The sequence below is a fragment of the Salvelinus alpinus genome, chromosome 11, assembly GCF_045679555.1.
Source record: "Salvelinus alpinus chromosome 11, SLU_Salpinus.1, whole genome shotgun sequence".
NCBI classification, from domain to species: Eukaryota; Metazoa; Chordata; class Actinopteri; order Salmoniformes; family Salmonidae; genus Salvelinus; species Salvelinus alpinus.
In genome coordinates, this window is record NC_092096.1 from 1128539 (window position 1) to 1145404 (window position 16866).

The window sequence follows — 16866 nt, forward strand, 5'->3', positions numbered from 1 at the left end:
TTTTGTTCTGTATTTATATTTCTATGTGTTTGGCCTAGTATGGTTCTCAATCAGAGGCAGGTGTCAGTCGTTGTCTCTGATTGGGAGCCATATTTAGGTATCCTGTTTTCTATTGTGTTTTGTGAGTGATTGTTTCCTGTGTTAGTACCATACGGGACTGTTTCGGTTTTCATTTATTCTCTTGTTCTTTTGTATTTTGTATTCATTCTCTATTAAATTATGTTATGGATACGTACCACGCTGCATTTTGGTCCTCCTCTCCTTCCACCAACGAAAGCCGTTACACTCTCGCTCTCTCTCTCTCTCTCTCTCTCTCTCTCTCTCTCTCTCTCTCTCTCTCTCTCGTATTCTAGAAAGGGACAAGTTGTATGTCACTGCTTTCCAACTACCATAACTAGTTATAAATAATGCACAGTGCATTGACTGCATATTGTATGAACCATATTGTAGCGGTCGTCATAGTCGTTCTCCTCCTCAGACGAGGATCGGACCAACACGCAGAGTGGGTAGTGCTCATGATCATTTATTAAATCGAAACTGAACACTAACATGAAACAAAATAACAAAATGAAACAACCGACAACAGTCCCGTGTGGCACGAATACAAACACGGAAACAAACACCCACAAAACACACGTGAAACCCAGGCTGCCTAAGTATGATTCTCAATCAGGGACAACGATTGACAGCTGCCTCTGATTGAGAATCATACCCGGCCGAACACAAAAATCCCAACATAGAAAATCACACATAGACAAACCCACCCAACTCACGCCCTGACCAACTAAATAAATACAAGACAAAAGAAAACAGGTTAGGAACGTGACACATTTTTTGTCCCCTAATATAATGTGATATAATGTAATGTAATGTAATGTAATATAGTATAATATAATGTAATGTAATATAGTATAATATAATGTAATGTAATATAGTATAATATAATGTAATCTAATCTAATCTAATGTAAGGTAATCTAATGTAATGTAATGTAATATACTGAAAACATGTTCTGTAGTCTTCAGGTCCCTGTGATGTAACCTACTGAAACCATGTTCTGTAGTCCTCAGGTCCCTGTGAACTGAATGTGCGCTACACTGATGGCCAAACTCAACTTAGAAAATAAACATACGTTCTTTTCTATGTCAGCTATTGGGGCATGAGTCACAACTTTTCAACGTGGGCTTCCATGTCATCTTAAACATGGCTCAAGTTCTATAGATTATTCAGAATTTACACAAAGCACAAGCACGAGCACGGCATTGGAGCGAGCAGGGACTGGACTGGACTGGACATGGGGAGAGAGAGAGGGAGTTTTGGGACGGAGCAGGAGGGCAGCAGGGATTGGACTGGACATGGGGAGAGAGAGAGGGAGTTTTGGGACGGAGTAGGAGGGCAGCAGGGACTGGACTGGACATGGGGAGAGAGAGAGAGTTTTGGGACGGAGCAGGAGGGCAGCAGGGACTGGACTGGACATGGGGAGAGAGAGAGGGAGTTTTGGGACGGAGTAGGAGGGCAGCAGGGACTGGACTGGACATGGGGAGAGAGAGAGAGTTTTGGGACGGAGCAGGAGGGCAGCAGGGACTGGACTGGACATGGGGAGAGAGAGAGGGAGCTTTGGGACGGAGTAGGAGGGCAGCAGGGACTGGACTGGACATGGGGAGGGAGAGAGAGAGTTTTGGGACGGAGCAGGAGGGCAGCAGGGACTGGACTGGACATGGGGAGAGAGAGAGAGAGTTTTGGGACGGAGCAGGAGGGAGCAGGGGTTGGACTGGACATGGGGAGAGAGAGTTTTGGGACAGAGCAGGAGGGAGCAGGGACTGGACACATGGGGAGAGAGAGAGGGAGTTTTGGGACGGAGCAGGAGGGCAGCAGGGGCTGGACTGGACATGGGGAGAGAGAGTTTTGGGACAGAGCAGGAGGGAGCAGGGACTGGACTGGACATGGGGAGAGAGAGAGAGAGTTTTGGGACGGAGCAGGAGGGCAGCACGGGCTGGACTGGACATGGGGAGGGAGGGAGAGACTTTTGGGACGGAGCAGGAGGGAGCAGGGGCTGGACTGGACATGGGGAGGGAGGGAGACAGTTTTGGGACGGAGCAGGAGGGAGCAGGGACTGGACATGGGGAGAGAGAGAGAGGGAGCTTTGGGACGGAGTAGGAGGGCAGCAGGGACTGGACTGGACATGGGGAGAGAGAGTTTTGGGACAGAGCAGGAGGGAGCAGGGACTGGACTGGACATGGGGAGAGAGAGAGGGAGTTTTGGGACGGAGCAGGAGGGCAGCAGGGGCTGGACTGGACATGGGGAGAGAGAGTTTTGGGACAGAGCAGGAGGGAGCAGGGACTGGACTGGACATGGGGAGAGAGAGAGAGAGTTTTGGGACGGAGCAGGAGGGCAGCACGGGCTGGACTGGACATGGGGAGGGAGGGAGAGACTTTTGGGACGGAGCAGGAGGGAGCAGGGGCTGGACTGGACATGGGGAGGGAGGGAGAGAGTTTTGGGACGGAGCAGGAGGGAGCAGGGACTGGACTGGACATGGGGAGAGAGGGAGAGAGTTTTGGGACGGAGCAGGAGGGAGCGGGGGCTGGACTGGACATGGGGAGAGAGAGAGAGAGTTTTGGGACGGAGCAGGAGGGAGCGGGGGCTGGACTGGACATGGGGAGGGAGAGAGAGAGTTTTGGGACGGAGCAGGAGGGCAGCAGTGTGACGTCTGACTCCTAAAATAGCTGGCTTTCTCCCAGCCTCAGAAGGAAAGTTTATTTTCCCATGGAATGCCTGGGCTGTGGGGGTGGGAGGGGGGCAGCTGGGGAGAGGGGACAAGAGGTGATGACATCAAAACCCCTCCATGCATTTCTACCGTGTTGGGGGACTTAACACTTTTACTTTTGAATGAAGTGTTCCTGTTGGTGCTTCAGCTGGTTACAGTTACAACGTAGAGCATCAGAGCAACTTTATTCACAAAATAAAAGTGTTTTTTCTTTTTGTCTCTAAAACATGAATATAAATGACATGGCTAGTACATCTCTATGTGAGATATGAAGAGTTCCACATGTGAGATATGAAGAGTTCCACATGTGAGATATGAAGAGTTCCACATGTGAAATATGAAGAGTTCCACATGTGAAATATGAAGAGTTCCACATGTGAGATATGAAGAGTTCCACATGTGAAATATGAAGAGTTCTACATGTGAGATATGAAGAGTTCCACATGTGAGATATGAAGAGTTCCACATGTGAAATATGAAGAGTTCCACATGTGAGATATGAAGAGTTCCACATGTGAGATATGAAGAGTTCCACATGTGAGATATGAAGAGTTCCACATGTGAGATATGAAGAGTTCCACATGTGAAATATGAAGAGTTCCACATGTGAAATATGAAGAGTTCCACATGTGAGATATGAAGAGTTCCACATGTGAAATATGAAGAGTTCCACATGTGAGATATGAAGAGTTCCACATGTGAAATATGAAGAGTTCCACATGTGAAATATGAAGAGTTCAACATGTGAAATATGAAGAGTTCCACATGTGAGATATGAAGAGTTCCACATGTGAGATATGAAGAGTTCCACATGTGAAATATGAAGAGTTCCACATGTGAAATATGAAGAGTTCCACATGTGAAATATGAAGAGTTCCACATGTGAGATATGAAGAGTTCCACATGTGAGATATGAAGAGTTCCACATGTGAGATATGAAGAGTTCCACATGTGAGATATGAAGAGTTCCACATGTGAGATATGAAGAGTTCCACATGTGAGATATGAAGAGTTCCACATGTGAAATATGAAGAGTTCCACATGTGAGATATGAAGAGTTCCACATGTGAGATATGAAGAGTTCCACATGTGAGATATGAAGAGTTCCACATGTGAGATATGAAGAGTTCCACATGTGAGATATGAAGAGTTCCACATGTGAGATATGAAGAGTTCCACATGTGAGATATGAAGAGTTCCACATGTGAAATATGAAGAGTTCCACATGTGAGATATGAAGAGTTCCACATGTGAGATATGAAGAGTTCCACATGTGAAATATGAAGAGTTCCACATGTGAGATATGAAGAGTTCCACATGTGAGATATGAAGAGTTCCACATGTGAAATATGAAGAGTTCCACATGTGAAATATGAAGAGTTCCACATGTGAGATATGAAGAGTTCCACATGTGAGATATGAAGAGTTCCACATGTGAGATATGAAGAGTTCCACATGTGAGATATGAAGAGTTCCACATGTGAGATATGAAGAGTTCCACATGTGAGATATGAAGAGTTCCACATGTGAGATATGAAGAGTTCCACATGTGAGATATGAAGAGTTCCACATGTGAAATATGAAGAGTTCCACATGTGAAATATGAAGAGTTCCACATGTGAAATATGAAGAGTTCCACATGTGAGATATGAAGAGTTCCACATGTGAGATATGAAGAGTTCCACATGTGAGATATGAAGAGTTCCACATGTGAGATATGAAGAGTTCCACATGTGAGATATGAAGAGTTCCACATGTGAGATATGAAGAGTTCCACATGTGAGATATGAAGAGTTCCACATGTGAGATATGAAGAGTTCCACATGTGAAATATGAAGAGTTCCACATGTGAGATATGAAGAGTTCCACATGTGAGATATGAAGAGTTCCACATGTGAAATATGAAGAGTTCCAAATGTGAGATATGAAGAGTTCCACATGTGAGATATGAAGAGTTCCACATGTGAAATATGAAGAGTTCCACATGTGAAATATGAAGAGTTCCACATGTGAAATATGAAGAGTTCCACATGTGAGATATGAAGAGTTCCACATGTGAGATATGAAGAGTTCCACATGTGAGATATGAAGAGTTCCACATGTGAAATATGAAGAGTTCCACATGTGAAATATGAAGAGTTCCACATGTGAAATATGAAGAGTTCCACATGTGAGATATGAAGAGTTCCACATGTGAGATATGAAGAGTTCCACATGTGAAATATGAAGTGTTCCACATGTGAAATATGAAGAGTTCCACATGTGAAATATGAAGAGTTCCACATGTGAGATATGAAGAGTTCCACATGTGAGATATGAAGAGTTCCACATGTGAAATATGAAGAGTTCCACATGTGAAATATGAAGAGTTCCACATGTGAGATATGAAGAGTTCCACATGTGAAATATGAAGAGTTCCACATGTGAGATATGAAGAGTTCCACATGTGAAATATGAAGAGTTCCACATGTGAAATATGAAGAGTTCCACATGTGAAATATGAAGAGTTCCACATGTGAGATATGAAGAGTTCCACATGTGAGATATGAAGAGTTCCACATGTGAAATATGAAGAGTTCCACATGTGAAATATGAAGAGTTCCACATGTGAGATATGAAGAGTTCCACATGTGAAATATGAAGAGTTCCACATGTGAAATATGAAGAGTTCCACATGTGAAATATGAAGAGTTCCACATGTGAAATATGAAGAGTTCCACATGTGAGATATGAAGAGTTCCACATGTGAGATATGAAGAGTTCCACATGTGAAATATGAAGAGTTCCACATGTGAAATATGAAGAGTTCCACATGTGAAGAGTTCCACATGTGAGATATGAAGAGTTCCACATGTGAGATATGAAGAGTTCCACATGTGAGATATGAAGAGTTCCACATGTGAGATATGAAGAGTTCCACATGTGAAATATGAAGAGTTCCACATGTGAAATATGAAGAGTTCCACATGTGAGATATGAAGAGTTCCACATGTGAAATATGAAGAGTTCCACATGTGAGATATGAAGAGTTCCACATGTGAAATATGAAGAGTTCCACATGTGAAATATGAAGAGTTCCACATGTGAAATATGAAGAGTTCCACATGTGAGATATGAAGAGTTCCACATGTGAAATATGAAGAGTTCCACATGTGAAATATGAAGAGTTCCACATGTGAAGAGTTCCACATGTGAGATATGAAGAGTTCCACATGTGAGATATGAAGAGTTCCACATGTGAGATATGAAGAGTTCCACATGTGAGATATGAAGAGTTCCACATGTGAAATATGAAGAGTTCCACATGTGAAATATGAAGAGTTCCACATGTGAGATATGAAGAGTTCCACATGTGAAATATGAAGAGTTCCACATGTGAGATATGAAGAGTTCCACATGTGAAATATGAAGAGTTCCACATGTGAAATATGAAGAGTTCCACATGTGAAATATGAAGAGTTCCACATGTGAGATATGAAGAGTTCCACATGTGAGATATGAAGAGTTCCACATGTGAGATATGAAGAGTTCCACATGTGAAATATGAAGAGTTCCACATGTGAGATATGAAGAGTTCCACATGTGAGATATGAAGAGTACCACATGTGAGATATGAAGAGTTCCACATGTGAGATATGAAGAGTTCCACATGTGAAATATGAAGAGTTCCACATGTGAAATATGAAGAGTTCCACATGTGAGATATGAAGAGTTCCACATGTGAAATATGAAGAGTTCCACATGTGAGAAATGAAGAGTTCCACGTGTGAGATATGAAGAGTTCCACATGTGAAATATGAAGAGTTCCACATGTGAGATATGAAGAGTTCCACATGTGAGATATGAAGAGTTCCACATGTGAGATATGAAGAGTTCCACATGTGAAATATGAAGAGTTCCACATGTGAAATATGAAGAGTTCCACATGTGAGATATGAAGAGTTCCACATGTGAAATATGAAGAGTTCCACATGTGAGATATGAAGAGTTCCACATGTGAAATATGAAGAGTTCCACATGTGAAATATGAAGAGTTCCACATGTGAAATATGAAGAGTTCCACATGTGAGATATGAAGAGTTCCACATGTGAGATATGAAGAGTTCCACATGTGAGATATGAAGAGTTCCACATGTGAAATATGAAGAGTTCCACATGTGAGATATGAAGAGTTCCACATGTGAGATATGAAGAGTACCACATGTGAGATATGAAGAGTTCCACATGTGAGATATGAAGAGTTCCACATGTGAAATATGAAGAGTTCCACATGTGAGATATGAAGAGTTCCACATGTGAAATATGAAGAATTCCACATGTGAGATATGAAGAGTTCCACATGTGAGATATGAAGAGTTCCACATGTGAGATATGAAGAGTTCCACATGTGAAATATGAAGAGTTCCACATGTGAGATATGAAGAGTTCCACATGTGAAATATGAAAAGTTCCACATGTGAGATATGAAGAGTTCCACATGTGAGATATGAAGAGTTCCACATGTGAAATATGAAGAGTTCCACATGTGAGATATGAAGAGTTCCACATGTGAGATATGAAGAGTTCCACATGTGAAATATGAAGAGTTCCACATGTGAAATATGAAGAGTTCCACATGTGAAATATGAAGAGTTCCACATGTGAGATATGAAGAGTTCCACATGTGAGATATGAAGAGTTCCACATGTGAAATATGAAGAGTTCCACATGTGAGATATGAAGAGTTCCACATGTGAAATATGAAGAGTTCCACATGTGAGATATGAAGAGTTCCACATGTGAGATATGAAGAGTTCCACATGTGAGATATGAAGAGTTCCACATGTGAAATATGAAGAGTTCCACATGTGAGATATGAAGAGTTCCACATGTGAGATATGAAGAGTTCCACATGTGAGATATGAAGAGTTCCACATGTGAGATATGAAGAGTTCCACATGTGAGATATGAAGAGTTCCACATGTGAGATATGAAGAGTTCCACATGTGAGATATGAAGAGTTCCACATGTGAAATATGAAGAGTTCCACATGTGAGATATGAAGAGTTCCACATGTGAGATATGAAGAGTTCCACATGTGAAATATGAAGAGTTCCACATGTGAGATATGAAGAGTTCCACATGTGAGATATGAAGAGTTCCACATGTGAGATATGAAGAGTTCCACATGTGAAATATGAAGAGTTCCACATGTGAGATATGAAGAGTTCCACATGTGAGATATGAAGAGTTCCACATGTGAGATATGAAGAGTTCCACATGTGAGATATGAAGAGTTCCACATGTGAAATATGAAGAGTTCCACATGTGAAATATGAAGAGTTCCACATGTGAGATATGAAGAGTTCCACATGTGAGATATGAAGAGTTCCACATGTGAGATATGAAGAGTTCCACATGTGAAATATGAAGAGTTCCACATGTGAGATATGAAGAGTTCCACATGTGAGATATGAAGAGTACCACATGTGAGATATGAAGAGTTCCACATGTGAGATATGAAGAGTTCCACATGTGAAATATGAAGAGTTCCACATGTGAAATATGAAGAGTTCCACATGTGAGATATGAAGAGTTCCACATGTGAAATATGAAGAGTTCCACATGTGAGAAATGAAGAGTTCCACATGTGAGATATGAAGAGTTCCACATGTGAAATATGAAGAGTTCCACATGTGAGATATGAAGAGTTCCACATGTGAGATATGAAGAGTTCCACATGTGAGATATGAAGAGTTCCACATGTGAAATATGAAGAGTTCCACATGTGAAATATGAAGAGTTCCACATGTGAGATATGAAGAGTTCCACATGTGAAATATGAAGAGTTCCACATGTGAGATATGAAGAGTTCCACATGTGAAATATGAAGAGTTCCACATGTGAAATATGAAGAGTTCCACATGTGAAATATGAAGAGTTCCACATGTGAGATATGAAGAGTTCCACATGTGAGATATGAAGAGTTCCACATGTGAGATATGAAGAGTTCCACATGTGAAATATGAAGAGTTCCACATGTGAGATATGAAGAGTTCCACATGTGAGATATGAAGAGTACCACATGTGAGATATGAAGAGTTCCACATGTGAGATATGAAGAGTTCCACATGTGAAATATGAAGAGTTCCACATGTGAGATATGAAGAGTTCCACATGTGAAATATGAAGAGTTCCACATGTGAGATATGAAGAGTTCCACATGTGAGATATGAAGAGTTCCACATGTGAGATATGAAGAGTTCCACATGTGAAATATGAAGAGTTCCACATGTGAGATATGAAGAGTTCCACATGTGAAATATGAAAAGTTCCACATGTGAGATATGAAGAGTTCCACATGTGAGATATGAAGAGTTCCACATGTGAAATATGAAGAGTTCCACATGTGAGATATGAAGAGTTCCACATGTGAGATATGAAGAGTTCCACATGTGAAATATGAAGAGTTCCACATGTGAAATATGAAGAGTTCCACATGTGAAATATGAAGAGTTCCACATGTGAGATATGAAGAGTTCCACATGTGAGATATGAAGAGTTCCACATGTGAAATATGAAGAGTTCCACATGTGAGATATGAAGAGTTCCACATGTGAAATATGAAGAGTTCCACATGTGAGATATGAAGAGTTCCACATGTGAGATATGAAGAGTTCCACATGTGAGATATGAAGAGTTCCACATGTGAAATATGAAGAGTTCCACATGTGAGATATGAAGAGTTCCACATGTGAGATATGAAGAGTTCCACATGTGAGATATGAAGAGTTCCACATGTGAGATATGAAGAGTTCCACATGTGAGATATGAAGAGTTCCACATGTGAGATATGAAGAGTTCCACATGTGAGATATGAAGAGTTCCACATGTGAAATATGAAGAGTTCCACATGTGAGATATGAAGAGTTCCACATGTGAGATATGAAGAGTTCCACATGTGAAATATGAAGAGTTCCACATGTGAGATATGAAGAGTTCCACATGTGAGATATGAAGAGTTCCACATGTGAGATATGAAGAGTTCCACATGTGAAATATGAAGAGTTCCACATGTGAGATATGAAGAGTTCCACATGTGAGATATGAAGAGTTCCACATGTGAGATATGAAGAGTTCCACATGTGAGATATGAAGAGTTCCACATGTGAAATATGAAGAGTTCCACATGTGAAATATGAAGAGTTCCACATGTGAGATATGAAGAGTTCCACATGTGAAATATGAAGAGTTCCACATGTGAGATATGAAGAGTTCCACATGTGAAATATGAAGAGTTCCACATGTGAAATATGAAGAGTTCCACATGTGAAATATGAAGAGTTCCACATGTGAGATATGAAGAGTTCCACATGTGAGATATGAAGAGTTCCACATGTGAGATATGAAGAGTTCCACATGTGAAATATGAAGAGTTCCACATGTGAGATATGAAGAGTTCCACATGTGAGATATGAAGTGTACCACATGTGAGATATGAAGAGTTCCACATGTGAGATATGAAGAGTTCCACATGTGAAATATGAAGAGTTCCACATGTGAAATATGAAGAGTTCCACATGTGAGATATGAAGAGTTCCACATGTGAAATATGAAGAGTTCCACATGTGAGATATGAAGAGTTCCACATGTGAGATATGAAGAGTTCCACATGTGAAATATGAAGAGTTCCACATGTGAGATATGAAGAGTTCCACATGTGAAATATGAAGAGTTCCACATGTGAGATATGAAGAGTTCCACATGTGAGATATGAAGAGTTCCACATGTGAAATATGAAGAGTTCCACATGTGAGATTTGAAGAGTTCCACATGTGAGATATGAAGAGTTCCACATGTGAAATATGAAGAGTTCCACATGTGAAATATGAAGAGTTCCACATGTGAAATCTGAAGAGTTCCACATGTGAGATATGAAGAGTTCCACATGTGAGATATGAAGAGTTCCACATGTGAAATATGAAGAGTTCCACATGTGAAATATGAAGAGTTCCACATGTGAGATATGAAGAGTTCCACATGTGAAATATGAAGAGTTCCACATGTGAGATATGAAGAGTTCCACATGTGAGATATGAAGAGTTCCACATGTGAGATATGAAGAGTTCCACATGTGAAATATGAAGAGTTCCACATGTGAGATATGAAGAGTTCCACATGTGAGATATGAAGAGTTCCACATGTGAGATATGAAGAGTTCCACATGTGAGATATGAAGAGTTCCACATGTGAGATATGAAGAGTTCCACATGTGAGATATGAAGAGTTCCACATGTGAGATATGAAGAGTTCCACATGTGAAATATGAAGAGTTCCACATGTGAGATATGAAGAGTTCCACATGTGAAATATGAAGAGTTCCACATGTGAAATATGAAGAGTTCCACATGTGAGATATGAAGAGTTCCACATGTGAGATATGAAGAGTTCCACATGTGAAATATGAAGAGTTCCACATGTGAAATATGAAGAGTTCCACATGTGAAATATGAAGAGTTCCACATGTGAGATATGAAGAGTTCCACATGTGAGATATGAAGAGTTCCACATGTGAGATATGAAGAGTTCCACATGTGAGATATGAAGAGTTCCACATGTGAGATATGAAGAGTTCCACATGTGAGATATGAAGAGTTCCACATGTGAGATATGAAGAGTTCCACATGTGAGATATGAAGAGTTCCACATGTGAAATATGAAGAGTTCCACATGTGAGATATGAAGAGTTCCACATGTGAGATATGAAGAGTTCCACATGTGAGATATGAAGAGTTCCACATGTGAGATATGAAGAGTTCCACATGTGAAATATGAAGAGTTCCACATGTGAGATATGAAGAGTTCCACATGTGAGATATGAAGAGTTCCACATGTGAAATATGAAGAGTTCCACATGTGAGATATGAAGAGTTCCACATGTGAGATATGAAGAGTTCCACATGTGAAATATGAAGAGTTCCACATGTGAAATATGAAGAGTTCCACATGTGAAATATGAAGAGTTCCACATGTGAGATATGAAGAGTTCCACATGTGAGATATGAAGAGTTCCACATGTGAGATATGAAGAGTTCCACATGTGAAATATGAAGAGTTCCACATGTGAAATATGAAGAGTACCACATGTGAGATATGAAGAGTTCCACATGTGAGATATGAAGAGTTCCACATGTGAAATATGAACAGTTCCACATGTGAAATAGGAAGAGTTCCACATGTGAAATATGAAGAGTTCCACATGTGAGATATGAAGAGTTCCACATGTGAGATATGAAGAGTTCCACATGTGAAATATGAAGAGTTCCACATGTGAAATATGAAGAGTTCCACATGTGAGATATGAAGAGTTCCACATGTGAAATATGAAGAGTTCCACATGTGAGATATGAAGAGTTCCACATGTGAAATATGAAGAGTTCCACATGTGAAATATGAAGAGTTCCACATGTGAAATATGAAGAGTTCCACATGTGAGATATGAAGAGTTCCACATGTGAGATATGAAAAGTTCCACATGTGAGATATGAAGAGTTCCACATGTGAAATATGAAGAGTTCCACATGTGAGATATGAAGAGTTCCACATGTGAGATATGAAGAGTTCCACATGTGAGATATGAAGAGTTCCACATGTGAGATATGAAGAGTTCCACATGTGAAATATGAAGAGTTCCACATGTGAAATATGAAGAGTTCCACATGTGAGATATGAAGAGTTCCACATGTGAAATATGAAGAGTTCCACATGTGAGATATGAAGAGTTCCACATGTGAGATATGAAGAGTTCCACATGTGAAATATGAAGAGTTCCACATGTGAAATATGAAGAGTTCCACATGTGAGATATGAAGATTTCCACATGTGAGATATGAAGAGTTCCACATGTGAGATATGAAGAGTTCCACATGTGAGATATGAAGAGTTCCACATGTGAGATATGAAGAGTTCCACATGTGAGATATGAAGAGTTCCACATGTGAAATATGAAGAGTTCCACATGTGAAATATGAAGAGTTCCACATGTGAAATATGAAGAGTTCCACATGTGAGATATGAAGAGTTCCACATGTGAGATATGAAGAGTTCCACATGTGAAATATGAAGAGTTCCACATGTGAAATATGAAGAGTTCCACATGTGAGATATGAAGAGTTCCACATGTGAAATATGAAGAGTTCCACATGTGAGATATGAAGAGTTCCACATGTGAAATATGAAGAGTTCCACATGTGAAATATGAAGAGTTCCACATGTGAGATATGAAGAGTTCCACATGTGAAATATGAAGAGTTCCACATGTGAAATATGAAGAGTTCCACATGTGAAATATGAAGAGTTCCACATGTGAGATATGAAGAGTTCCACATGTGAGATATGAAGAGTTCCACATGTGAGATATGAAGAGTTCCACATGTTAAATATGAAGAGTTCCACATGTGAGATATGAAGAGTTCCACATGTGAAATATGAAGAGTTCCACATGTGAAATATGAAGAGTTCCACATGTGAAATATGAAGAGTTCCACATGTGAGATATGAAGAGTTCCACATGTGAGATATGAAGAGTTCCCCTTGACTTCTTCCTCATTTAGTTACGTTACAGCCTAATTCTAAAATGGATTAAATAAATGTTTTTCCTCTTCAATCTACACACAATACCCCATAATGACATCACAATACCCCTTAAAGACATCACAATACCCCATAATGACATCACAAATCCCCATAAAGACATCACAAATCCCCATAATGACATCACAATACCCCATAATGACAACACAATACCCCATATGACATCACAATACCCCATAATGACATCACAATACCCCATAATGACAAAGTGAGAAAAAATACGTTTTGGGGAAATATTTTCACATTTACTAAAAATAAAAACATGAACACCTTATTTACGAGACTCAACATTGAGCTCAGCTGCATCCTGTTTCCATTGATCATCCTTGAGATGTTGCTACAACTTGATTGGAGTTCACCTGTGGTAGATTCAATTGATTGGACATGATTTGGAAAGGCTAACACCTGTCTATATAAGGTCCCACAGTTGACACAGTGCATGTCAGATCAAAAATCAAGCCTTGATGTTGAAGGAATTGTCCGTAGAGCTCCGAGACAGGATTGTGCCGAGGCATTATTGAAGGTCCCCAAGAACACAGTGGCCTCCATCATTCTTAAATGGAAGAAGTTTGGAACCACCAAGACTCGAGCAGGGCCGTGGTCAGGGAGGTGACCAAGAACCCAATGGTCACTCTGACAGAGCTCCAGAGTTCCTCTGTGGAGATGGGAGAACCTTCCAGAAGGACAAGCATCTCTGCAGCACTCCACCAATCAGGCCAGACGGAAGCCACTCCTCAGTAAAAGGAACATGACAGCCCGCTGGGAGTTTGCCAAAAGACACCTAAAGACTCTGATGAAACCAAGATTGGTCCGAATGCCAAGCGTCACGTCTGGAGGGGAAACCTGACACCATCCCTACCGTGAAGCATGGTGGTGGCAGCATCAGGCTGTGGGGATGTTTTTCAGCGGCAGGGTCGGGACACTAGTCAGGATCGAGGGAAAGATGAACGGAGCAAAGTACAGAGAGATCCTTGATGAAAACCTGCTCCAGAGCGCTCAGGACCTCAGACTGAGGGGCGAAGGTTCACCTTCCAACAGGACAACGACCCTAAGCACACAGCCAAGACAACACGGGAGTGGCTTCGGGACAAGTCTCTGAATGTCCTTGAGTGACCCAGCCAGAGCCCGGACTTGAACCCGATCGAACATCTCTGGAGAGACCTGAAAATAGCTGTGCAGCGACGCTCCTCATCCAACCTGACAGAGCTTGAGAGGATCTGCAGAGAAGAATGGGACAAACTCCACAAATACAGGTGTGCCAAGCTTGTAGCGTCATACCCAAGAAGACTCAAGGCTGTAATCGCTGCCAAAGGTGTTTTATTAACAAAGTACTGAGTAAAGGGTCTGACTACATATGTAAAAACAAATATATATATACATTTGCAAAAAAAAGATAAAAAGCTGTTTTTGCTTCATCTTTAATGGGGTATTGTGATGTCATTATGGGGTATTGTGATGTCATTATGGGGTATTGTGTGTAGATTGATGAGGGGGATTACATTTTAGAATTTTTATTTTATTTATTTTACCGTTATTTTACCAGGTAAGTTGACTGAGAACACATTCTCATTTGCAGCAACGACCTGGGGAATAGTTACAGGGGAGAGGAGGGGGATGAATGAGCCAATTGTAAACTGGGGATTATTAGGTGACCATGATTGTTTGAGGGCCAGATTGGGAATTTAGCCAGGACACCGGGGTTAACACCCCTACTCTTACGATAAGTGCCATGGGATCTTTAATGACCTCAGAGAGTCAGGACACCCGTTTAACGTCCCATCCGAAAGACGGCACCCTACACAGGGCAGTGTCCCCAATCACTGCCCTGGGGCATTGGGATATTATTTTTAGACCAGAGGAAAGAGTGCCTCCTACTGGCCCTCCAACACCACTTCCAGCAGCATCTGGTCTCCCATCCAGGGACTGACCAGGACCAACCCTGCTTAGCTTCAGAAGCAAGCCAGCAGTGGTATGCAGGGTGGTATGCTGCTGGCACTATGTTCTCCCTGGTGACCTGTTCTACCCAGGCTGTAACTGCTGTCACTATGTTCTCCCTGGTGACCTGTTCTACCCAGGCTGTAACTGCTGTCACTATGTTCTCCCTGGTGACCTGTTCTACCCAGGCTGTAACTGCTGTCACTATGTTCTCCCTGGTGACCTGTTCTACCCAGGCTGTAACAGCTTTCACCATGTTCTCCCTGGTGACCCGTTCTACCCAGGCTGTAACGGCTGTCACTATGTTCTCCCTGGTAACTTGTTCTACCCAGGCTGTAACTGCTGTCACTATGTTCTCCCTGGTGACCTGGTCTACCCAGGCTGTAACTGCTGTCACTATGTTCTCCCTGGTAACTTGTTCTACCCAGGCTGTAACTGCTGTCACTATGTTCTCCCTGGTGACCTGTTCTACCCAGGCTGTAACTGGTGTCACTATGTTCTCCCTGGTGACCTGTTCTACCCAGGCTGTAACTGCTGTCACTATGTTCCCCCTGGTGACCTGTTCTACCCAGGCTGTAACTGGTGTCACTATGTTCTCCCTGGTGACCTGTTCTACCCAGGCTGTAACTGCTGTCACTATGTTCTCCCTGGTGACCTGTTCTACCCAGGCTGTAACTGCTGTCACTATGTTCTCCCTGGTGACCTGTTCTACCCAGGCTGTAACTGCTGTCACTATGTTCTCCCTGGTGACCTGTTCTACCCAGGCTGTAACAGCTTTCACCATGTTCTCCCTGGTGACCTGTTCTACCCAGGCTGTAACGGCTGTCACTATGTTCTCCCTGGTGACCTGTTCTACCCAGGCTGTAACTGCTGGTGTCACTATGTTCTCCCTGGTGACCTGTTCTACCCAGGCTGTAACTGCTGTCACTATGTTCTCCCTGGTGACCTGTTCTACCCAGGCTGTAACTGCTGTCACTATGTTCTCCCTGGTGACCTGTTCTACCCAGGCTGTAACAGCTTTCACCATGTTCTCCCTGGTGACCTGTTCTACCCAGGCTGTAACTGCTGTCACTATGTTCTCCCTGGTGGCCTGTTCTACCCAGGCTGTAACTGCTGTCACTATGTTCTCCCTGGTAACCTGTTCTACCCAGGCTGTAACTGCTGTCACTATGTTCTCCCTGGTGACCTGTTCTACCCAGGCTGTAACTGCTGTCACTATGTTCTCCCTGGTGGCCTGTTCTACCCAGGCTGTTCATTCCTCAGTTTACTACTGTCAGGATTACCTGTTCATTCCTCACCTGAGTTTACTACTGTCAGGATTACCTGTTCATTCCTCACCTGAGTTTACTACTGTCAGGATTACCTGTTCATTCCTCACCTGAGTTTACTACTGTCAGGATTACCTGTTCATTCCTCACCTGAGTTTACTACTGTCAGGATTACCTGTTCATTCCTCACCTGAGTTTACTACTGTCAGGATTACCTGTTCATTCCTCACCTGAGTTTACTACTGTCAGGATTACCTGTTCATTCCA